General features: G+C 36.3%; 1 long non-coding RNA gene across 1 annotated transcript in view; it reads right to left on the bottom strand.

The window, feature by feature from the left end:
* Positions 1-25,411, bottom strand: part of LOC131773421 (uncharacterized) — a 134,632-nt gene extending 109,221 nt beyond the window's left edge. Inside the window, exons 1-2 of the long non-coding RNA XR_010719082.1 lie at positions 25,365-25,411; positions 24,321-24,384 (exon numbers count right to left, since the gene is read on the bottom strand). This is a non-coding gene — a long non-coding RNA (uncharacterized lncRNA). The remainder of the gene's footprint in view (positions 1-24,320; positions 24,385-25,364) is intronic.
* Between the last annotated feature and the right edge of the window lie 461 nt (positions 25,412-25,872).

The raw sequence follows: 25,872 nt of genomic DNA, 5'->3' as shown, positions 1-25,872 counted from the left end.
TTGTATAAAGGGGGGCTAGTTCATCGCGTTCCGTGTGCAAAATCTCGAGAGAAACTGCAAGAATTTTCTCTGAGTGTATGTGTGTTGTTTTGGTAAATAAAACTGTAACGTATCTCAACTTGTTTGTGGGCCCTTTTAAATAACGCGATATGTCTCTTGTGACTAGAGTGCCAAACTTTATTCTTTAATTTTGATCTTCTCCACACTGCGCGTAGTTCATGACCAGATATTTCAACGAAAATCATCTCGAAGGCGCCTTCCGATCACCTTTGTCTACTTTGTAAGTCACGCAAGCGCATAAGCGTTACGACCGATCACGTTTACGCAACGTTTTAGGACAACTCGGCATCTATTCTTCATTCAGTTGTTATGAAAACCTGAAATCCTCAACGTAGAGGATAAACAAACGAAGTTTGATCGGCCAAAAGGAGATCTTGGTCGAGTTTCAGAATTATGCAAACGATCATTCACAAGAGCGCAATTAAGCAAACACGTGGATTTGCGTTGTCTTAAAGATGTTGGTGGATGAAGGCTACAGATATACCCATGGGTCTGTGGCAATCTTTTAGCCCGATTAACGCCTGCATTTTGAGAATTCTTTCGTACAAATTGGTGAATTTTGATATGCAAATATTGGTCGAAGCGAAGGATCTCCTCTGATCACGCTTGTATGAAAAATATTTCAGCTGAAGTTTCCATATTTTCTCATTGAACTGATTAAAGGCACCTTGTAACTTGTAGCAAGATAGAATTGCGTGAGCTATATTATTGCAGTCGCTGCGCGCTGGACAAAATCTGTGAAAGTTACACTTTCGATCGCTGTCCACACGGGTGTACTAGCCAAAAATCATTTTTGGCTTCTAGCGACCCAAAAAAAGAGAATTGGAGAACAACTAAACTATTTTTGAGACATGTGTCCTAAACCCTTTCCATGGGCAAAAAATGAAAGAAGACTTTTTCCCGACGGGAAGTCGAGAGGACCACTCTTAGCGGAAGCGGCACTTAAGTAACCCAAACATTACTTTCTTTCTGATTTGTCAAATGGGGGATAATGCACCAGATTAAAACGAAAGTGAAGAAAAAATATTAAAGAAAGTAAAGGCACTAAAGTATGTATCAACCAAAAACTACAAACATTCAATAAAACTCGATTATCAATCACGAACAGGCAGGCAAATCTCGTGCCTTGTTTCACTTGTTGAGCAGTGTCAATCTAGATATTCCACTTGTCTCGCGTAATTTAAATGTAAGAGAAACCATTTAATTTATACCAATTTACTTAGACGTTTACCATTATCTTTATCAATGACAAGATAAAACTATTAGACAAAGAAAACGTTACTTACAATCTGATTTGACAAGTGGGGGCCAATGCACCAGATTAAAAGGAAAAAGAAGAAAACCAATTAAGAAAGTAAACGCTTTAGGGCAAAAACTACAATTAGTTTATAACAAAGAATTATCAAATGCAACACGAAAAAGATATATCTCACTATTTATGCGTTTTGTATCGCAAAAAGCTCTTTAATAATCGGGGCGTGGTACCCTCAATTAAATAAAAAGGAAAAAGAAACAGAAGGTGGAAGGTAAAAAAGCGAAACAAAGACTAAATTTAATTAGTAAAACCCAGATATCGATGAAAAATAGTGAATTGAATTTCGGCCATTTAAAGCGAGGTGTACTAGTACCATATGGGAAGCATTCTTTCTTTATTTCATTGGAAAGTCCCATCGGCTATTTTGAGATCTACAAAGTAGATAAAACTTATCCCCAATAGGGGTTCAAACTGTAACAGAAATGTTACATACAGCCTAATTTTTAAAAGTTGCCCAAATGAAAGGGAAAAGAAACAGAAAAAAAGTAAGGGAATTGTAATAGTTATGATTATTTGGTAACAGGACTTCGTTTTGCCTGATTCTGTCTAAAATCATCGTCATAATTGACAAATGGGACTCCCGCTGCGCGTTCGTCCTTGTTTGATAATCACTAGTACCATTACGGACCGAATTAGAATCCACCAAATTAAGTTCTGGCTTTTTCCTTACAAAATGACAACAGCAGTTTGCCAAATTTTTGAGAACGTTGCTACTTAGAAAAGAAAAACCGACCACCTCAGTGACAGAGTGGGCCAATGCATCAAGACAGGAGTTGAATAACATTGAAAGAACACGATCTGATCGACAAGAAGCACAAAAGCAGAAAGCGCGGGAAATTTTCAGCCATATCGTTAGGGAGTAATAGGGATGGCACAAGCCGTGGTTGTTAAAAATGAAACTTTCTTGGATTTTCCTCAAAGAGTTCGATTCAAATAACATAAAAAAAGGTAGGGGCACTATATCGTTTGCGAATCATAGTGCTCTGAAAGAAAAATATGAAATGGATCCTCAGAAAGAGCTTGCGCAAGTCTGTCCACGAGAAGACCAGGTAGGCGTGACACATGCCATCTTACCGATTTCTTTCAAACTTTCACAGTTTGTGAGGGTCACTAAAATAAGTTATTCAAGAATACAGAGTGGTTCGGACTTCCGGCTGATCCCTGCGATATAAAAGCCCCCACAATAAATCCCTGGGGTAAAAGGCTAAAATCAGCTCGAAAAAATGCACTTTAAACGAGTCCCTCTCACACTAACAGAATGCGATGGATTTTAATCAACTACAAACTACAAGTAGTCAATGAAACTCAATTATCAGTTACGAACAGGCCGGCAAATCTCCTGCCTTGTTTCACTTGTTGAGCGATGTCAATCTAGATATTCCACTTGTTTTGAGCAAGTTAAATGTAATAGAAACCATAAACACCGATTTACTTAAACATTAACCATTATCTTTACTAATGACAAGAGAAAATTATTACACAACGAAAACGTTACTCACCACCTGATTTGACAAGAGAGGGCCAATGCAGCAGATAAAAAGAAAATCATAAAAAACCAATTAAGAAAGTAAACATTCTAAAGCAAAAACTACAATTAGTTTATAACATAGAATTATCAAATGCAACACGAAGAAGATATATCTCACTATTTATGTGTTTTTTTATCACAACGTGCACGATAATAATTGGGAAGTGGTAGCTTCAATCTAATAAAAAGGAAGAAGAAACGAAAGGTGGATAATAAAAAAGCGAAGCGACGACTAAATTTAATTAATAAAACCCAGATATCAACGAAAAACTGGGAATTGAATTTCGTTCCTTTGAGGCGAGGTGTATTAGTACCACATGGATATTATTCGTTCTTATTTCATTGTACTTAGTCCCATTACCATTATTTATTTCCTAGGGCTCACTGAACTCTGCAATTTTCCTTTCAAAATATAGATCTTGCAAGAGTCCATTTTGCAATGAACCTGTGGTGACTGTTGCCGCAATTAAAATATTGACTCCAAACTAAGCACAATGATGCGTTTCAGGGTCTATGGAACTATTGACAAACTTTTCGATGGAGGCAGCTGTATAAACAGCTTTACAGAAACTGGAAAACGACCCCAGCCCACCCGACTTTAACGTACTAGTACCAGGTCAGATCGCGGACCTCTTGACCCTGGAGATCTAAATATTTTCACCATAGCAGCAATAACATTGAAAAAACACGGTCTAATCGACAAGAAGCACAAAAGCAGAAAGCGCAGGAAATTTTCGGCCATATCATTAGGGAGTAACAAGGATGGCAGAAGCCGTGGTTGATGAAAATGAAACTCCCTTGGATTTTCCTCAAAGAGTTCGATTCAAACAACATAAAAAAGGTAGGGGGCGCTATATCATTTGCGAATCATAGTGCTCTGAAAGAAAAATATGAAATGGTTCCACAGAAAGAGTTTCTATAAGTCTGTCCACGGGAAGACCAGGCAGGCGTGACGCATGTCATCTCACCGATTTCTTTCAAACTTTCACAGTTTGTGAGGGTCACTAAGTTATTCAAGAATACGGAGTGCTTCGGGTTCCAGGCCCAACCCTGGGATATAAAAGCCCCCACAATAAATCCCTGGGGTAAAAAGTTAAAATCAGCTCGAAAAATGCACTTTAAACGAGTCTCTCTCACACTAACAGAATGCGATGGATTTTAATCAACTACAAACTGCAAGTAACCAATAAAATTCAATTATCAGTTACGAACAGGTAGGCTAATCTTCTGCCTCGTTTCACTTGTTGAGCGGTGTCAATCTAGATATTCCACTTGTTTTGAGCAAGTTAAATGTAATAGAAACCATGAACACCGATTTACTTAAACATTAACCATTATCTTTACTAATGACAAGAGAAAATTATTACACAACGAAAACGTTACTCACGATCTTATTTGACAAGTGAGGGCCAATGCAGCAGATTAAAAAGAAAATCATAAAAAACCAATCAAGAAAGTAAACACTCTAAAGCAAAAACTACAATTAGTTTACAACGTAGAATTATTAAATGCAACACGAAGAAGATATATCTCACTATTTATGTGTTTTTTATCACAAAGTGCTCGATAATAATTGGGAAGTGGTAGCTTCAATCAAATAAAAAGGAAAAAGAAACAAAAGATGGAAAGCAAAAAAACCGAAACAACGACTAAATTTAATTAATAAAACCCAGATATCGATGAAAAACCGGGAATTGAATTTCGTTCCCTTGAGGCGAGGTGTAGTAGTACCACATGGGAAGTATTCTTTCTCATTGTGCTTAGTCTCATTACCATTATTTATTGCCCAGGGCTCACTGAACTCTGCCATTTTCCTTTCAAAATACAGATCTTGCAAGAGTCTATCCTGCACTGATCCTGCGGTGACTGTTGCCGCAATTAAAAAATTGGCTCCAAACTAAGCACAATTATGCGTTTCGGGTCTATGGAACTATTGACAAACTTTTCGATCGAGGCAGCTGTATAAACAGCTTTACAGAAACTGGAGAACAACCCCAGCCCACCCGACTTCAAGGTACTAATATCAGGTCAGATCGCAGACTTCTTGAGCTTAGAGATCTAAATACCCTCACTAAAGCAGATCGATTCACTAACAGATAGTTGCAGTGACAACATCGAGAGGAAAAATAAACAATAGTTGTTCATCTAAACGGTGCTTTCACTCCGATGACAAACCGTGACCTTTCTTTCGTCCTAAGATACCACTCCCTTGAAAATATATGGAGGATTAGGGGTAGGAGGGAAATCCATATGAACCAAATCAAGTTTTAGCTTTTTCATTACAAAATGACAACAGCAGTTTTCCAAATTTTTCTCTGATAGAAAAATATGAAAGGGTTCCTCGGAAAGAACTTTAATCTCACGAGAACCACCTGCATTTTGATTTTCCTCCTTATTGTTGGACTAAGGAACACAAAAACTCGTCGGCATAGCGTAAATAAACGAATGAGATCGACAACCACGCATAAAAACCACATTCTTAAAAACCCTGGGACTAATTAGCCTCGCTTTGATGCAGCTTAACCCAGTCCGACCGAGTAGTCAGGCATTTTCGCATTTGGTGTAGCACTTATCCAAAACTTGATAAGCGGGGAAAAGAAATGTAGTGTGGAGGACCACCAAAAACTGTTTATACAAAGTTGAAAGATCGTCTTCATAAAGAACACAGCCTATATTTTATTATTTCATTTTCGAATTTAAATCAGATTATGAGCCGCACAACTTCGATAAACATTTAGCTTCACGCTTCACTCTTCGAGAATTATAAGAGAAACATTATGAACCGTCGAGTTTGGGTATCTTCGTTTACACGAAACAGAAAAGAGATACACAAATCAATTAAAAAAACAATAAGATGTACAAAGCATCTAAAGACTGAACCTAAACTCGACTTTGGATTTATGGTGACACTATGTCAAAAGCAAAGAAAAGGAAGTTGAAACTTACATCGGGCTGGTGTGTCCATCATATTCATGGATGTACAGAAATGAGAAAAAAAAGAATAGATAAATAGAAAAAAAGCAAACTAACTGAAACGGGATTCCTGCCAATTTATTCAAAATCCGAGAAAAAACGAGAGTGAAATATTCTTGGACGCATTAGACTGTACCACCCACCTCGAGAAATAAAGGAGAAACATGACGAACCGTCGAGTTTAGATAGTTTATTTTGTACAAAGCATCTAACGACTGGACCTAAACTCGACTTTGAATTTATGGTGACACTATGTCAAAAGCAAAGACAAGAAAGTTGGAACTTACCTCCGGCTGGTGTGTCCATCATATTCATGGTTGCACAGAAATGAGAAAAAAAATAATAGATAAATAGAAAAACAGCAAACTAACTGAAACGGGATTCCTACCAATTTATTCAAAATCCGAGAAAAAGCGAGAGTGACGCATTAGACTGTACCACCCACCTCGAGAAATAAAGGAGAAACATGACGAACCGTCGAGTTTAGATAGCTTATTATGTTCAAAGCATCTTAAGACTGGACATCAGCTTGACTTCAAAATTATACAAACACTGATAAAAACATATAAAAGAAAACTGGCACTTACGCCTTCCTAATCATTGCATCGTGTACATGAAAATACAGGAAAGAAATAAAAAAGAATGAACAAATAAACAAAACAACTAAAAAAGCAAACAAACTAAGGCAGAAATAATTCCTTCGAATATATTTTCAAATTACGAGGAAAAGGAGAATGAAATCGTCTTGGATGCTTAGACTGTACCACCCACTTCGAGAAAAAAACATGACGAATATCAAGTTTTACTAACTTTGCATGCACAAAAATGAAATAAAATGCCTTGACATTTAATCCAACTCATTGGATTCATCGCAAAGGGCTCAACATAATTTTATTGCGGAGAAGGCTGAAATACGTTTGATTCAGTCAAACGGATATTGATCATAAAGATCAAATGAGTCAATTCTGTATCCAAACTGGTCCTTTTCCTATACCAGGCCTGGATTCAAATTGTGCTGCTTATAAGAGAACGCTTGTGGTCGAATAGTACGCTGGACTTCTTAGACAGTGAGACTCAAAAGTAGGGAAAAAAGAGAAATACTTTATTTACTTACGTTCTGTAGTCCAACGCAGATTTCAAAGGGGGAAAAGATGAGGAGAAATGTTTTGACAAGTTACTCTTTGCTTAAGAATACAATTTATATTATTGCTTGCTTAATATTTTCGCCAGATTCGGAACCATAACAATAACAAAGACACTAGCAATGACACACAACGAGGTGCACGAGCAGATCGTAAATTGTCACTGTCGCTTGAGAAAACGAATCCATAATTCAACCGTTAACAAAAAAGCTAAAGCAAAAAAAAAAAAATGTGGTCATTTGATTGCCCACCGAAACATAGTCAGCTGCCAAAGGACACTTTTTGGATTAGTCATTGTGCAAACTAAAATAATTTTAATATTTTATGACATGCTGAGTACACTTACAACCATGAAGAGAAAAGATATCATTATCGAGTAGTCCTTAAAGAAGAATCTAACATGTATTTATCAACACGACTAGCATTCAGGGGAGCTGTAAGAAGAAGTATTTCCCAAGGAGGTTAATTAATGCGAAAGAGGTACTAAACTAAGCGAAGGACTCCACTAAGCGAATAGTTTGATGAAACTGACCAAAGGATAATCTAACTACTCGTAGCGTCCTATTGTATGCCTACGAACTTTTAAGGAATCAAAGTGCTCGCATTGAAGATTGTATGATTAATGTAAAAACCACTTACCATCTTGATATATCCGGTAAGATTGAGGGAGAAAAAGGAAATAAAGAAGCAGAATTAGTGTTTTAAAATTGCAGCTAACTTCAAAACATTTTTGGCATGTACAAACGTTAGAATGTCTGTGATTCGCGTAAATAAATAAAATGGTGGGTACTTACCGCCTGGAGATTAATTTCATTTTGGAAAATAGAGAGAAATAATGATAAAAGAAAATATTGTTAGTATTGAATGCAAAAACTTATGAACTAATTTATATTTGTAATTACCGCTTTATCTAAATTTTAAGGTATGAAAGTTCCATGGGCACCATTTAGAACAACATGGTCTATTCTTAGTGTTACCTAATTTTCTGCATTTCAGAAATTCGCTATGTTGCTTTAATACAGCTGCCAATAGTTTCATTGATTGGGAAAACTTTAAAATGATTCATTAATGATACAAATTTAAGTGATAAGAACCATTGTAAGTATTACTACTCTATTATTAATCATAACATAGCCAGTGACTTATCAGTCAAACATTGCATAGTGATGTACTAAAACCTTTATTTAAAGACTTTATTGCAAAGAATTCCATGATATGTTCAGAAACATTCTTTTGCTTCACTAAATATAATATCACAAGTGAAAAACGGTACAGAAAGACAATGAAATTCAACTTTATATCTATAAATTCAAATCTCTGAAAACACGACTCGGAGGAAAATAAATTTAGTTGAATTGAGCTCAATTTACAGCAAGACTAAGTATGAAATAAAATTGAGTAGTGTAGTAGATGGGTTCTTTCGCACTGATAAGTTTGTGTAGCGTAAGGTTTTTCAATTCAGGTAATTAAAATGTATACATATCCAAGTTGATCTCTACGCAAATACTGACAAAATGCCTATTTTAGATAAAATTGAGTTGAAGCTGAAAGCAAGATCAACGAGTGGATAAACGTACAGAACACAATAAATAGATACTTACAAGCTGTTGAGAATCAGGTGAAATGAAAGAAAAGATAAAAAAGTAAATTAATGCTCTCTTGCCTTATGATTTTAGCGTGGTATGCTACGATCTGCCCTAATTAGATTACTATCAGGTGATTTTTTTCCCTTTTTCGACGATACAAGCGAAGAAATCATTGATCATAATTGTCACTGAGGATGTCCTGGGCTAACCTGGTTTAATTGGATCGCTCTCATGACATTTGTTTATTTATTCATTAATTTCGTTTTCGTTTTTACGGTTTAGTTGGATTACACAATCAGGCTGCAGTTTTTTTTGTTTTTTTTGGTTTTGTTTTTGATTTTACAGTGTTTACTCTCGATTAATTATCTCCTTCATTTGGTATTAAGTTGTAATACACCTGCTCCTTAAAAGATAAAAATTATGAAATAAACCGTTGGCTATTTTCTTATTTCTAAAGTAATAAAGGACCTACAGGTTTGTTTGTTTGTTTGTTTGTATGTATTCTATGGGGGGGGGGAAGGGGGAGAAAGAGGGGAGGGAGAGGAAACATTTAAGTGGCGATCTCTTAAAGAGCGGTCTAAGACATTTCACATCGGAAAAAAGTTTTGCCTCTAACTTTCCCTATTAAAACCTTGAATTGAGCTGAACAGCAAGGCCGACGAATGGATAATTTTTTTTACAACTTTGATCCTCAAATGAGTTGTCTAAATAAACCCCATTTCTAAATGAGTGAACATATCACTTTTCGTGAGGGAAACAGGAAAGCTGCGTTACGGTCTAGTTTTTACCATTCGTCGTGATGTGAAGAAAGACAAGAATGAGGAAACCATTAACCTTTAGTTTCATTGAGGAGGCCTGGATCTGTATAACAGGCGCAATTTTTCAGCGTTTTTCGGTCAAACGGAGGCAAGCGCGAGGCGAGCGCGAGAGCGAGTCACGCGCGAGAGGAGGAGTGAAAAATAAAACCACTAAAACACACCTGAGTGAATAGCTAGAGCGCGAGAGCGGGCCTCGTGTGCGAGAGGAGGAGTAAAAAATAAAAAAAGCCACGAAATAAGACCTGTACCCCTATGCACACCAAGATAGAAAAACCACGAAAAACATTTTGAGAATAGGGAATAGCTAGGGAGGTTATGATTAGAATTAAAATATTTTTAAAAAATGTCAGAATCATTAAAAAAAAAAAAAGAATCCGGTCTCAGGGTCCTTTTCCTTTTTTTAATAACAAAATGGAACACCCCCTCATGTAAAATGAAGCTACTTTTTTCTTATTGTTCTTGTAACTTCCAAGCTAGCTCCAACAAAATTACTCAGCTGCCCGAAAGTTATGTGACAAGCGACAAACATAACGTAAGATTAATTTAATTTTAGTCACATATCAATTTAAAAAAAAATGATAAGTATTCAAATTGGATTTTATGCAAATACTAGTCAAAGGCCTATTTTAAAAGAAATAGGATTGATCTTAAACAACAAGATCAGGGAATGGATAAACATACGTAGCACAATAAGTAGATACTTACCCGCTGTTGAGCATCAGTTGAAATGAAAGAAAGAAAACAACAACTGTTCAGTGAAGTGTTGTTAATAGTTTAAGCTTAGTAACCATAACTGACATCCCCAGAGATAAGGCCAGTAAAGCTGTGTTCATTCCAGTTCGGATCATTATAAGGCTATATTTTCCAAGGCTATTACTCTCGACTAAGTCCGAAAAAGACCTCCTAATCTGAATGTTGATGTGGTTATAGAAAAAAAGTTTGTTCTTACCATCCGTTTGTATATGAAGAAAGACAAGAAAGAAAAAACTATGAACCCTTAGTTTCATTGAGGAGGCCTGGATCTGCAGAACAGGCGCAATTTTTCAGCGTTTCTCGATCAAACGGAGGCAAGCGCGAGGCGAGCGCGAGAGCGGGTCTTATGCGAGAGGAGGAGTAAAAAACTAAAAAAGTCACCAAAAAACACCTGTACCCCTATGCACACCAAGATAGAAAAACCACGAAAAACATTTTGAGAATAGTGAATAGCTAGGGAGGTTATGATTAGAATTAAAATACCTTTTAAAAAATGTCACAATCATAAAAAAAAAAAAAAAAAGGAATCTGGTCTCAGGGCCCTTTTCCCTTTTTAATAAAATGGAACACTCTCGTGTAAAATGTAGCTTATTGTTGCTTATTGTTCTTGTAACTTCCAAGCTACCTCCTGAACAAAATTACTCAGCGGCCAGAAATTTATGTGACAAGTCACAAACACAACATAAGATTAATTTAATTTTAGTTACATATCAGTTTTAAAAAAAAATGATAAGTATTCAAATTGAATTTTATGCAAATACTAGTCAAAAGCCTATTTTAAAAGAAATAGGATTGATCTTAAACAAAAAGATTAGGGAATGGATAAACATACGTAGCACAATAAGTAGATACTTACTCCCTGTTGAGCATCAGTTGACATGAAAGAAAGAAAACAACAATTCTTCAGTGAAGTGTCGTTAATAGTTTTAGCTCAGTAATCATTACCTTACATCCCCAAGGATAAGGCCAGTAAAGCTGTGTTCATTCCAACTCGGATCATTATTAGGCTATATTTTCCAAGGCTATTACTCTCGACTAACACCAAGAAAAACCTCCTTATCTGAATGTTGATGTGGTTATAGAAAAAAAGTTTGTTCTTACCATCCGTTTGTATATGAAGAAAGACAAGAAAGAAAAAACAATGAACCCTTAGTTTCATTGAGAAAGCCTGGATCTGCAGAACAGGCGCAATTTTTTAGCGTTTTTCGATCAAACGGAGGTAAGCGCGAGGCGAGCGCGGGCCACGTGTGCGAGAGTAGGAGTAAAAAATAAAAAAAAGCCACCAAAAAACACCTGTACCCCTATGTACACCAAGATAGAAAAACCAGGAAAAACGTTTTGAGAATAGTGAATAGCTAGGGAGGTTATGATTAGAATTAAAATATTTTTAAAAAATGTCAGAATCATTAAAAAAAAAAAAAAAGGAACCGGTCTCAGGGCCCTTTTCCCTTTTTAATAAAATGGAACACTCTCGTGTAAAATGTAGCTTATTGTTGCTTATTGTTCTTGTAACTTCCAAGCTACCTCCTGAACAAAATTACTCAGCGGCCAGAAATTTATGTGACAAGTCACAAACACAACATAAGATTAATTTAATTTTAGTTACATATCAGTTTTAAAAAAAAAATGATAAGTATTCAAATTGAATTTTATGCAAATACTAGTCAAAAGCCTATTTTAAAAGAAATAGGATTGATCTTAAACAAAAAGATTAGGGAATGGATAAACATACGTAGCACAATAAGTAGATACTTACTCCCTGTTGAGCATCAGTTGACATGAAAGAAAGAAAACAACAATCCTTCAGTGAAGTGTCGTTAATAGTTTTAGCTCAGTAATCATTACCTTACATCCCCAGGGATAAGGCCAGTACAGCTGTGCTCATTCCAACTCGGATCATTATCAGGCAATATTTTCCAAGGCTTTTACTCTCGACTAACTCCGAGAATAACCTCCTTATCTGAATGTTGATGTGGTTAAAAAAAACGTTTGTTTTTACCATCCATTTTGATATGAAGAAAGACAAGAAGGGGGGAAACCATTAACCCTTAGTTTCATTGAGGAGGCCTGGATCTGCCGAAGAGGCGCAATTTTTTGGCGTTTTTCGGTCAAACGGAGGCAAGCGCAAGGCGAGCGCGAGAGCGAGTCACGCGCGAGAGGAGGAGTGAAAATAAAACCACGAAAAAACACCTGTACCCCTATGCACACCAAGATAGAATAACCACGAAAAACATTTTGAGAATAGTGAATAGCTAGGGAGGTTATGATTAGAATTAAAATACTTAAAAATATGTCAGAATCATTAAAAAAAAAAAAAAGGAATTCGGTCTCAGGGCCCTTTTCCTTTTTTTTATAACGAAATGGAACACCCTCATGTAAAATGTAGCTTATTGTTGCTTATTGTTCTTGTAACTTCCAAGCTAGCTCCAACAAAATTACGCAGCGGCCAGAAATTTATGTGACAAGTCACAAACACAAGGTAGATTACTTCAATTTTAGTTACACATCAGTTTAAAAAAAATGATAAGTATTCAAATTGGATTTTATGCAAACACTAGTTTAAGGCCTATTTTAAAAGAAATAGGATTGATCTTAAACAACAGGATCAGGGAATGGATAAACATACGTAGCACAATAAGTAGATACTTACACCCTGTTGAGCATCAGTTGACATGAAAGAAAGAAGACAAAAATTGTTCAGTGAAGTGTTGTTAATAATTTAAGCTTAGTAATCATTCAATTCCGTCCCCAAGGATCGGGAAAAGGCCAGTAAAGCTGTGTTCGTTCCAATTCGGATCATTATCAGGCAATATTTTCCACAGCTTTTACTCTCAACTAACGCTGAGAAAAACCTCCTTATCTGAATGTTGATGTGGTTTTTAAAAAAAAGTTTGTTTTTACCATCCGTTTTGATGTGAAGAAAGACAAGAAAGAGGAAACCATGAACCCTTAGTTTCATTGAGGAGGCCTGGATCTGAAGAACAGGGGCAATTTTTCACCGTTTTTCGGTCAAACAGGGGCAAACGCGAGGTGAGCGCGAGAGCGAGTCACGCGCGAGAGAAGGAGTAAAAAATTAAAAAAAAAAGCCACGAAAAAACACCTGTACTCCTATGTACACCAAGATAGAAAAACCACGGAAAACATTTTGAGAATAGTGAATAGCTAGGGAGGTTATGATTAGAATTAAAATACTTTTTAAAAATGTCAGAATCATTTTTAAAAAAAGGAAATCGGTCTCAGGGCCCTTTTTCCTTTTTTTTTTTTATAACAAATTAAAACACCCTCATGTAAAATGTAGCTTATTATTTCTTATTGTTCTTGTAACTTCTAAGCTAGGTCCAACAAAACTACTCAGCTACCCGAAAGTTATGTGACAAGTGACAAACACAACGTTATATTAATCTTATTTTAATTACATATCAGTTTTAAAAAAAATAAGTATTCAAATTGGATTTTATGCAAATACTAGTCAAAGGCCTATTTTAAAAGAAATAGGATAGATCTTAAACAAAAAGACCAGGGAATGGATAAACATATCTAGCACAATAAGTAGATACTTACCCGCTGTTGAGCATCAGTTGAAATGAAAGAAAGAAAACAACAACTGTTCAGTGAAGTGTTTTTAATAATTTAAGCTTAGTAACCATAACTTACATCCCCAGGGATAAGGCCAGTAAAGCTGTGTTCATTCCAATTCGGATCATTATTAGGCTATATTTTCCAAGGCTATTACTCTCGACTAATTCCGAGAAAAACTTCCTTATCTGAATGTTGATATGGTTATAACAAAAAGTTTGTTTTTACCATCCGTTTTGATATGAAGAAAGACAAGAAAGAGGAAACCATGAACCCTTAGTTTCATTGAGGAGGCCTGGATCTGCAGAACAGGCGCAATTTTTTAGCGTTTTTCGGTCAAACGGAGGCAAGCAGGAAGCCACCGTGAGGTGCAACTCACGCTTGAGAGGAGGAGTGGAAAAAAAAAAAACACCTGTGCCCTGCAGAACAGGCGCAATTTATTGCGTTTTTCCGACAAACAGAGGCAAGTAGGAAGCGAGCACGAAGAGTGAGTCACGCACGGAAGGAGGAGTACAAAAAAAGAAAGGTAAAACCAGCTGTACCCTGTACCTACGCCAATTATTCAAGCTAATTTTTCCCTAAACACCGGCGGAGACTACAACAAACATGATTTTATGTCGAGGCAACATTTTCTCCAAAGAAATGACGGTTGCAAGTAAACATATGCTTCTATGCGAGCGAAAGCTATAAGAAGGTGATATATTTGAACGTAAGTAAATCTTTACAGTTATTTTGGTGTTTTCAAATGCGTACGCGAACAAGTGCGTCTGCTACCTTCGGAGGACAAATGTCATAAATGACATTTATCCCATCCCATTGTTTACAGTTGTTGTTGTTATTTTTTTTCAAGATCAGTTCTGTTCGTATTCCCAATTTACTTCTTTATGTGCTTGTAAATGCATCAGCGATGCATTTCCTTTGCCTATCCTTTACAGTTGGCTTGTTCGGAATTAAATGAAGGGCTTCTCGAATAGCTTCGTTCATAGAACATGATACGCTACGCTTTTGTTGAAAGATATTCGATTATCACATGATATTTACTGATCAATTTGATAGGAACGGTGGAAGTATGGAAAGTATTTATTTTTTTTGCGCTCTTCCATCGCGCTCACCTATTGTTGTCTCCGTTCGCCAATGGGACGCAAAAAAATTACGCCGGTTCTGCAAGCAAAACAAGGCGTTGTGTGACATAGTCGGCAACAGGTTATCGATAAAAAAAAAGTTTTCAAATATTGAACTTCCAAGTTAAAAATGGAAATGATTACGAAGCACGAGGATATAATCTCTTGTTATGAAGTGAATGTGTTTGGAAACCTGAAGACTATCATTCGCGAAATACTTCGACACTTAGAACTGTTCGTGGCAAGCAGCTGACGTGGAAAGATCTAAAAGATCTTTGAACGTTTGAAGGTTAAAACTGAACTGTTTTTTCAACAGTTGATGATTAAACTTTGGAATGTTTGATGGCTGACAGTTAAATCCACTGAGACCCTTCAAAGCGGACGCTTTGCCTGAATTACACCCGAAACTCATCTGGAGGCATATATTGTAATTTTAATCATCATATGACCCGTATGGACCCGCGCGCCCTTCTTTTTTATGCAGGTACATCCTAACTAGGTTGAGACAGAAATTTCGAAATCTTCAACACTAAGTGGTAAAATGTTCATTGACTGAGTTTGGTCGGGCCGGACGGGATAATAAGCACTGGGATGACCTTCGAGCCAAAAGTTTACCTGTCCGGCCCTCCCATCCAGTCGATGAGTACATTTTACATCTTTCGAAGTTATGCTGTTTGCCAATATACCAATAAAACTCATAACCAAAGACTTACACACTACAAAAAATTAATCCGCACTTAAGTTATATTAGGTTTACCTTTCAACAAAAAATCGCCGATATTTTATTATGTTTAAATGGTTACGATGAACCAAGATATATGCATTCGATTAAATCAAATTGAATGAATAAAAAAAGGGAATAAAAATTTTAGTTGACCTATGTGAGCGGTCAAACCAAAAATGCTAAAGAGGGTTAATAAAAAATAATGGTTACTTACCGCCTTATTGTCACAAGGTCAGGTAAGATAATAAAAGAGAATAGAAAAGACAGTAAAATCATAAATCAGCAAATTGTGTCTGAATAAAGAATCGTTTTAGTTCAACAGTTCACAATTCGAATAGACGATTGAAATCATACTCACATGCTGTATTGAGCAGTAACCAGGGGCAGAAAAGTAACAAAAAATGTTAGTTTAGGTGAGGAAAGAGTAATTTAAGAAAAAGAATGCTGTAATGTTAAAAATTAGTCAATGAAACTAGGTTAAACACAAGGGATAAGAACTCGTATCACACTTTTGAAGGCTTATTGGGCTGCAGACATAGAGGATGAATGACCAACAATTAAAGGTAACAATATGATAATATTTATGGCAACTGTTTAATACGTGTCTTTCCGCTTGTTCACTGAGGGACAAAGTTGTTTTCGATCTTATAAGCGGACTTGTCAACAATGGCATTTTTGCTGAATGGGAAGGAAGCTTGCAGTAATTGCCAGATTTTTATCTCATTTGCTCTTTTTCTGCTTGTCAGCATGACAGCATGAGCGGAGAAAAATGCCTAATTTAAAAAATTTTCTGGTGTACTGTCGATGTTGTATTTGGATCGTCCCTTTCCACATCGATATTTCAATTTTCTCAGTTTTCCGTCTCTGTTTACTAAAACCCAGTTCCCTGAAAGTTGTGTTTAATGCATTATCTTCTGCTGACATTATGCTCTCTCTCTCTCTCTCTCTCTCTCTCTCTCTCTCTCTCTCTCTCTCTCTCTCTCTCTCTCCCCCCCTGTTCCCCTCTCTCCCTGTCTTCCCACCCCCCTCTCCCTCTCTTATGAAAATCTTCCGCACTCGTTGTTCTTAGTTGTCCACTAAACGCAAGAAAGGCAGCGGCGCAGATGTGCCCGCAATGCAGCTGGTCATTCATGCTTTAATCATAAGAATATTCTTAAACAAACAAACAAACAAAAACGAACAAAAGTAGATGACAAAGTATCATTATCCTTAAAGTAATTAGTTCTAAGCTTTCACCTACCGCCTGATGTATTTACATGTATTTGATCCACCCAAGGCGATATCGAGAGCAAAGAAAACGATAGGAATAAGCAGGATTCAAGTATTATAACACTTTGTTTAGTTCAGCTAACACTTACAGTTAAAGTAGGCAATACTAACACACTTCCCATCAATCATCATATGGGACTGAAAGCTGGCCTCGGTTATTCTTCATCAACTGTTATCGAGATATGTCATTTATTTTGCTATTACAACGACTGGTATAAGAACATCAAATTCTCATCCTCATCCTCTCATCCTGTGTTTTTCTACTCACGCACGTTTGCGGTATTTAGGAATGTTATGGAAAGTGGAGCAGAAACAGATGTTATAACTAAATTATTAACTTCAGTAATCTAATAAAAAATCACTTACACGCTGGTGTATTTCACAAAGGCCGCACATGAGTTGAGAAAGCACAGAATGACAATTAAGTTAGGGAGATTAGATGAAAAGTGAGTAGGCCAATAAATGAATTATGCATTGAATTAATTCGAAGCCTCAACATCGCCCACGGGGAACCCGTGGATCCGTTCAAATTTCAGGCCCCGGGGCCAAAATTGTGTTTCAATACTCTACTCAAGTGCTGTACTTGATGGTAATTTTTTTTGAAAAGGCAAAATGAGCGATCCTGATATTCTATACATTGCCAAGCCCTATAAGCTATACCTGGTAGACCTTTTCTCCGGAGCCATTCGTACCCCAAAGTGAACTCTTTATCTTAAAACACCTCCACATTACAAGTTAAAACACTTCTATTCGACACTTCCGGTTCAAATTCCCACCCCAACCAGGCGAGGCTCACATTCCCTAACCCTGGGCACGAACGACCGTTCCCCAACGGGGGAATGTTAAAGCCTTAAATTGATCGGCCCATTAATCAATAACTGAAAGAAAAGCGAAGCCATTTAGTATTGAAACATTTTTTTTTTTATGCAATGTGGTGAAATTGAAAAAAGAAAAAGGAAGTACATTGTTTTTCAACGATTTTGATTTTCTTTCGGTGGAACAGAAGTAAGGAGAAGTCTTTCTTCAAGACCTTTACCGAAAGCAAGTTTCGTTAAGTTTAAGATGGTGACGCTTTGATATCTCCTTTGCAGAGAATAGGAAGGAAAGAAAAAACCAAATCTTCAACATTGAATGGACTCCAATCCACGCTAGCTTGCATTCAAAGTTAAATATGATGCCACAAGATAAAGCTATTTTTCAAATTTTAACAATCATTTGTTGTTCAAAACAATGCAAAAGCAAAATTAAGTGAGTCCTGAAGGGAGGCTAAAGTAAAATTATTCGTTAAGGTGTAGGATTCGGTGTGTGACCTTGAAACATGGGTTATTTTACAGGCCGAAACGCAAATCTCGACTTCTGAATGAAGTACAACGCCTCCTGATCTTTTCTTTTGTTATTATTAGTTTTCAGCTGGTAAAAGGGAACAGAATGGGAGTGGTTGGCAGCTTTTTGGTCATGTGACAGGTTAGGAGTAACATCAACATTAACAAATTGAAGTAGCACTTACTTCCTGATGTTTCCGAAGTGCAGTCCATGAAAAACATAGAAAAAGGAAAGAAAAGAAAATCACCGGACCGGCTATCACATTCCCGTGTCAACAAAGCATAGAAAAGTGGGAAGAGTAATGAAATATTTCCTATACAGTGCCAGAAATTTAATCAAAATATTTAAATGCTTTTCTTTTGGACATGCAGTTTTTATTATCATAGTGAATGATGCAGCTGAGTTAATCCTCCCCTGTGCTTTTTAAAAGTTCTCTCAAAATCAATATCAACGCCCAGTAAGTTTCGATTAAAAAAAAAAACTTTCTAAAAATATCTCGCCCGCAAGCATGAATGCTTCAAACAGGTAACTGCTACACTTCTCTTTGACAAAATTGTGATTACCATTCCACTGAAATAATTACAGAAAAGTATAAATGATATAGAATAAGTAAGTGATTAAATAAGCGAACACATTGTTTTGCACTTAAAAGTTAAGAAATTAATAAAATATCCAAAAGATTACTTACTTTGAGCTAATATTTCCATGAAAATGTTTCGTACATTGAGAGACAAGAAAACAGTCTCAAATTATGTAGTGACCAAGATTTGTTTATTGCATTTGCAGTTGAAAGAAAAAAACTAGCAACAACAAACAACTAAATAAACAATAAAAATGAAATGGAAACTGAAAAAAAAACATACTAAATTGTCGATAGTAACAACAATAAGAACAAGCTTAATTTTGCCTTCTCGGTCCATATTATAGTTAAAGTTATTAATTATTCGATTCATTGAAAAAGAGAGAAGGAGGAGAGACAGCTCCCAATATTTGTTTGTATCTCGACCTGATTACCACAGCACAACTTGAATAGTTAGCCATCAGCCCATAGGAAAGGCGACTGCACTATTTGAACAACGGTGACAGTGATAACAAACTTACGACACTGCTGTTCATCTGAACCATCACCACAGTCATCTCCGTGACGGCAACGTCTCCATTTACTAAGACACTTTCCATTAGCACAAGTGAACTCGTAGTTTGCACACTTTCCTGTATGATAATAAAAGCAACTTAAATTCAAAGACAAAATATTGAGCCTGTGTATTTAAGTAAAGGAAAAGAACAAACAAAACCTAAAATAATCCTAACAATTTAGACATACTTCTTAGCTCTGAAGTCAAAAACTATAGGACAGTAATTTTCATCTCCGAGGTTATGCGTTTGCCTCAAAATTCTCCCCTGCTAAATATGTTTGAACCGATAAGCAGACCAATGAGCAACTCGAAAGCTCTTGCTAACACAGATTCCCTTTCTAAATTTTAATCCCTATCGTCTACAGAAAGGAGAAAGTTGCCGCTGACCCTTGGTCTCTCTGTGTCATTTTTTCTTCTTTTGCCTTTTAGACTAATTTTGAAAAGAAAGAGACGAGGACTCGACTTTATCCTTTTTTTGATAAAATGAATATCCGTGAATTTCAGCTGTCTTGGCAGAGAGGCTTTGAAAATATATATGGAAATCGATGAACATGTTTGATTAGTTTCTTTCCTCCATATCTCATACAGCCTCCCTATCAAGCAGGAGGCGACCAGCTAACTTTCAATTGGTTTTTGTTCCGTTTTTGTCGTTTCAATCCACCTCTTGAAATCATTTTTTAATACTTCAAAGATCCTAAATCTTAGATTTTCTATTGATAGTTACAGGTAAATCAAATAAATACAAGCGACGTGTACAAAATATGCCATTCCTTCAATGCTTATCCGAGCAATATTTCAAGGAAACGACACAAAGGTAGATTTAGATTTATGATACTTACGGCCAGCTGATTGGCGCAGGTAAAACATGAAAGAAAAGGAAAAGTTACTCAATTGGTCTATTAGTATCATTACAATACCGTTAAGCTCTATGAAATTCTATGAATAGCGCACTGGCGACAAAAGTTTACGTGTAAAAGAAAAATTTATTCGTAAGCTCTACATTAGCAATTTAATATCCCCTGTGTTGTGACCGTTCGCGTTTTCGCGGTCAATTAATACAGTCAATTAGGGGAACTCAATATACTCTAGAAATCTCGAAGCGTTCATTCACTGCATGCGTGCGTAATAATGGTTGCTTTAAAAATTTTTTATATAGGAAGTAAGACGCGTGGATACACTCTTCTTGATTTGCACAAGCAAACTGATCATCTCAACAAGTTACTCGCAGATGATTAAAAGAAACGCATGAACCGTGGCAAAACCTTGGCACTTCTGGTACATTTTTTACCAAAAATATCTAATGAATATTAAGGACTACTTCACGACTTGAGCAGCTTACTTTTAGTGATTGATCTTTTGTGATTGACATTTTGCAGTGACTTTTCATCAAATACAAAGTTTGATAACCATCAACTTCCACTTTACATTTTTTCAGTTTATCGTTATGATTTTATCGAATTCTGTATTTAATAACCTTTTCGTCGAAAAGCGGATCAGCTTAGATTACAGCAGGCTTTGTTAAATGATTAACAATGACCGTAGAAGGCTACTTTGGAACAATGGCGGAAACAACCTCAAACTATTCGCGGGATATTTCAAAATTTCCGATTATCATATGTACGGCAGATTGAAACCATAGGCAAAACTGACGATAAGACAAATCCTCCCCGTTGGGGTGATTCTGGTAGATTTTTTTAGGATGCAAATATTCACGGTGGGGTGGATGGTGGGGCGACTGTAGCTTTCGTGTCTGAAGTAACGAGATGTCACTGTTTTCCTTTATATTGCTTGAAACTGGCGAAAGATATATTCAATTAGAGGCTTACTGTCGCATACGCTCGTTAATTTCTCCCATTTGACTCGACTGTTCAATCCGAGTATATTTAAATTTCGCGCTTCGTAACACGAAAAAACTGAATAATCTCCTCCCACAACAGAAGCCAACATCTAATAGACACCTATTCATCCTTTTGTGTGATACTGGGAGGTGAGATATTCTTCGCATAGCCATGTTCTCCTAGTTTTTTTTTTTTTTTTTGCTCAACATGTTAGGTGTATTCAATTACGTCACTGAAGCTGTCAAATTCATCTACCACATTATTGAGCAATCATAATCAAATTTCTTAGTATGCACAAAGTGCTGCACAATTGCCTCCCATAATTTGCTTTCGTGCTATATTGAAAACAAAAATAAAGTGATAACGTCCGCTTTCTGCAAAGGGAATATTTGGGAAAACTGTTGATAGCTTTATAATTTTAATAAAGACTGTTAGAATCCGTCGTAAAACTATGTTAGTTCAAGTAAGACCCGTTTTTTTTTTCTCCGAAAGAGAATATAAAACAAAACAAAACAAAATTCCCAACTTCTCCGTTGTGAGTAAAAATATCATACCCTCGTCTTGCCGCGCGTTTGATTGAAATCGAGAATAACTCAAGATAGATGTTCTCTCAAAAACTAGAGATAATTTCTTCGATCAGTACATCTTGTGTCATCAACATCGTTGCAAGAATTCTGTGCTTTTTTAAAAAAGGAATCCTCTTCTTAGGTAGACATGTTGGTTCTAGAAAGTGAGCGCCTCATTAGAAAACAGCTGTGCGCCAGCGCCTGCTCCCTGCGAAAATGTGGAGAATTAACACCTTACTTTTAACAAAGATTGTAAGAATCCGCTGTAAAACTCTAATAGTTTTTAATGAGAGAGACTTACTTTTAAGCAAGACCTGCTTTTTTTCCAAAGATAAATAAAAACCTCGCACCTTCTTCATTGTAAGACTTATGAGTGAAAAAATATCACACTCTCATCTTGCCACGCGTTTGATTGAAAACGAAAATAACTCAAATACATGCTCTTGCAAAAACTAGAAATCATTGCTTTGATCAGTATATCTTGTATCGTCAACATAGTTAAACGAATTCGGCGCTTTTGCAAATAAGGATCCTTGTGTTAGGTAAACATGTTGGTTCTAAAAAATGAGCGCCTCGTTTGAAAACAGCTTTGCGCCAGAAACAAGGTCTTTAATCGCCTCGAGGCTCTCCACAGAAAACCGTCACAGTCGACTGCATTTAACACCAGTAGTAAGACCAAAAGATATATTTGTGCGTTGACATTTTACCAGGCGACTTGACTTACATATAGAGAGAGGTGGTTTAAATGAGTCACTGCAATACGGATAACTTTAATTATTTTTGAATTTGCGAACCTTTGGCTCGATGCGCTAAACGAGGGTCAAGTCTACCCTTGGGTACACCGATGGAGATTGATTTTACCAGTGCATATTTACACTACCCACTACCCACTCCCCCAGTGCAACAAAATTGTCACTCCGATAATTTTTTCGATCAGTTACGAGCTTTTCCGCCTCCCTTCGGCCAAAATCCATCAGGACTACCAATTACTCTGGAATTTTGATTGATGCTTAATGGAAAAGTTGACCTGGAACAATGGACCATTTCTTGATACGTGCGCTCAATTAATACAGTCAATTAAGGCAATGCCGATGGGTGCATGACTATATTTCTAGAAAAGCTCTTTTCAAATTTAATTTGCTAGCGCTTGAGGAACACACTATATTTGAGAAATCTAGAAATGTTCATTCACTGCATGCATGCATGATAATGGTTTGCTTCAAAAATTTATCATATAGAGCATTTTACGTTGCAAAGTACAATCATCATTTCTGGTCTCCCAATTGATGCATTTGATTTTTTCCAACGGTAAGATACAAAAGGAGTTCATCTCGTATGTGAAATCGTCGCTATCTCATTCAGCTAGTTGCAGTTTATTTCATTCGATTTTAAAGTGACTTTGGCCATCACAAGAACCGTCTACATGCCATTAAAGGTTTTAATCTAAAGATGGCCCAATGTGACGGCATTCAACTAATAGCCAATTTAGTTTTGTAAAACTACCTCTGCATATGATTTACGTCACAGCTTTATTTCGCTGTCTCGGAAGTGTTCTTATAGCTATTTTTTCTATATTTTTGAAAAGAGAGTCAGCCTTCCAATTTAATGTTACTTTTTGAGAATAGCATTTTTACGCTAAGCCCATATGAAGAATAAGAAGATGTGCAGAAGTAGAATCAACCATAGTACTTACTGCATTGTTCATCTGATCCATCACTACAGTCAGTGTACCCATCGCAGCGTTCAGACGCGTGGATACACTTTTGTGGATTTGTACAAGCAAACTGATCGTCTCGACAAGTTACTAGCAGATGATTAAAAGAAACGCATGAACCGTGACAAAACGTTGGCACTTCGTGTACATTTTTTTCCAAAAATATGTAATGAATATTAAGGGCTTCCTCACGACTTGAGCAGCTTACCTTTAGTGATTGACCTTTTGTGACTGACATTTTGAGTGACTTTTCATCAAAGACAAAGTTTGATAACTGTTAACGTCCACTTTACATTTTTTTTCAGTTTATCGTTATGATTTTATCGAATTCTGTATTTAATAATCTTTTCGTCGACTCATAGCTTCTGAAAGTTTACTTAAAAACAAAAAAACAAAAAACATCAAACGCAATTCAGAAGTTCAATTATTCGGCAGTATGTGATGAGATTTACGTTAACAATCATTGTTATTGTTACCATCATTAAAAAGAAACATTTATTGTCCGATGAAATTTTCATGGAAACGTTTCAAGATGGTGAGTTTTTGATGAAATGTCGAAATACCAGTAAGACACGCCTCAATCACGGCGAGCTTCTTACCTGAGATTAAATCTTTTCTCATAATTTTTTTTAAATTTAACGCCAGCATGAGATGTTGAATGCCTTATACTGGTTGTTACAAGTACTTAGCGTATCAGTTTTGTGAAAATTTGGAGTAACGGGTTAAGTCCTCCAAAGTCTCCTTCAGATACAGAAAAGGAATAGAGTTGGAATTTGTAATGTGTCTATCATGCTAAACTTCTTTTAGTTATAAGGTTTTATAGGGAATCACTCGGTAGACTAGAAGATAAGCATTACAAAATGGCAGCAGCAACGTACTCGCAGATGTGCAGGGGACGGCTACCAGCATGAGTAGTAGAACAACCTGGGGATTCATGACAATCTTTGTGGAAACAAAAAAAGGTAAAAAATAATCAAAATCGGATGTACTCAAATCGTTTCCTTTTTTGGTAGGAAAGTAAGCAATCCGCTGATTGTTGTGCTGCTTAGTTAAGTTCTCCCACCAATAAAGGAATGATAGGCAGTCTGAGACTGCATGTGGCTACTGATATAGCTTCTGATACAGCATAGTGACCAATTGACTTTCAACCAATAATTCAAAGGTAACAAATAATCATATAAATAATAACAATGATAGCAACAGTAATAATAATTCATAGAGGTCTAGCTCGAAAACCTAACGGTTCCTCCAGCGTCTAGGCTCCAAAAATGGTACAACTATGTTTACTTTGCCTGTTCATTATAATCATTTTTCTTATTTCATTGTAATTCCATTTTTTTTTTTGAGAAGTAGAAACTTGTTGTTGTAGTAGTAATTATAATAATGATGATGATGATAATGATGCTACTATGGTCACAAGCTACTGAGAAACGGTCAAAATTACGTTTGAAAACTTGTTGTGCAATTTGATATTTCACCAGAATGAAGATTAGAATGAAGATTGTATGTTGACATTAGCAACAATGAAATGTTCTGATATACACAGTCCAGCTCAAAGATAAGGGGACATTGTAGAGAAGTACCATGCGCACGTATCAAGCGACATACGTCGACATATTCGCATAAATACGCGTATTTCCTTCTCGTATGGGCCTTTGTTATTCATTGCTCTACCTGTGCTTTGAGTGGCATTGAGTTGTAGAAAAAAGAGATGGTACTGTAAAAGCGCCAGTTGCTAGTATGAAATGGCAAAGTTTATTCGAAAACGTCGTCAAAGTCTCTTATGATAAAAATACGACTGTTCTTTTTTTTTTTTCGTATTCTATTTTGTTGTATTGTAATTTCTGATCACTTACATCTGTATAATAATATTGTGGCATTTCTAATAAATTTGCAAGGGAGCAAAAAAAGGAACACTTTACCTTTCTTGCACTTGGCAGTGATCTGACTCAAAAAACTTGTACAATCTGAAAAACTAAAACATAATCATTAAGAGTTCGTATCAAACTTAGAAAACTAAAGAATAGAAATTTCATTATTCATAAATACATTTTGATTAACTATGTTACTTGTTCGTCACAGCATTCCTGAAGCCACTGTAAGTGACTTCTGAATAGGCAATCTTAACAAGAATTTTATCACCAATCTGCTCCTTGCAGATACTCATTCCAATACGGTAAAAGAAACTAAATTCGACAAAAACCGAGACTTCTTGATTTGAAATTTGTTAGAGCACTGTTCAGTATCAAAAGTTCAACGCGTTTCAAATGAGCAATTACCGTCAATGCAAGGTGTTTTAGAGGGAAACTCTCCGAGAAAATAGATAGTTACTCGCGGGAAAAAGAACGTTCTCTTGGGTTAGAAAAGAAAATGATAATAGTATATACGATGATAATGACGATGATACTTGTAATAGTAAAAAAAAACAAA

The sequence above is a fragment of the Pocillopora verrucosa genome, chromosome 11 (genome assembly GCF_036669915.1).
Source record: "Pocillopora verrucosa isolate sample1 chromosome 11, ASM3666991v2, whole genome shotgun sequence".
In the NCBI taxonomy this organism is placed as follows: domain Eukaryota; kingdom Metazoa; phylum Cnidaria; class Anthozoa; order Scleractinia; family Pocilloporidae; genus Pocillopora; species Pocillopora verrucosa.
The sequence above is the reverse complement of the archived record's forward strand: the minus strand, read 5'-3'. Positions and strand labels throughout refer to the sequence as shown.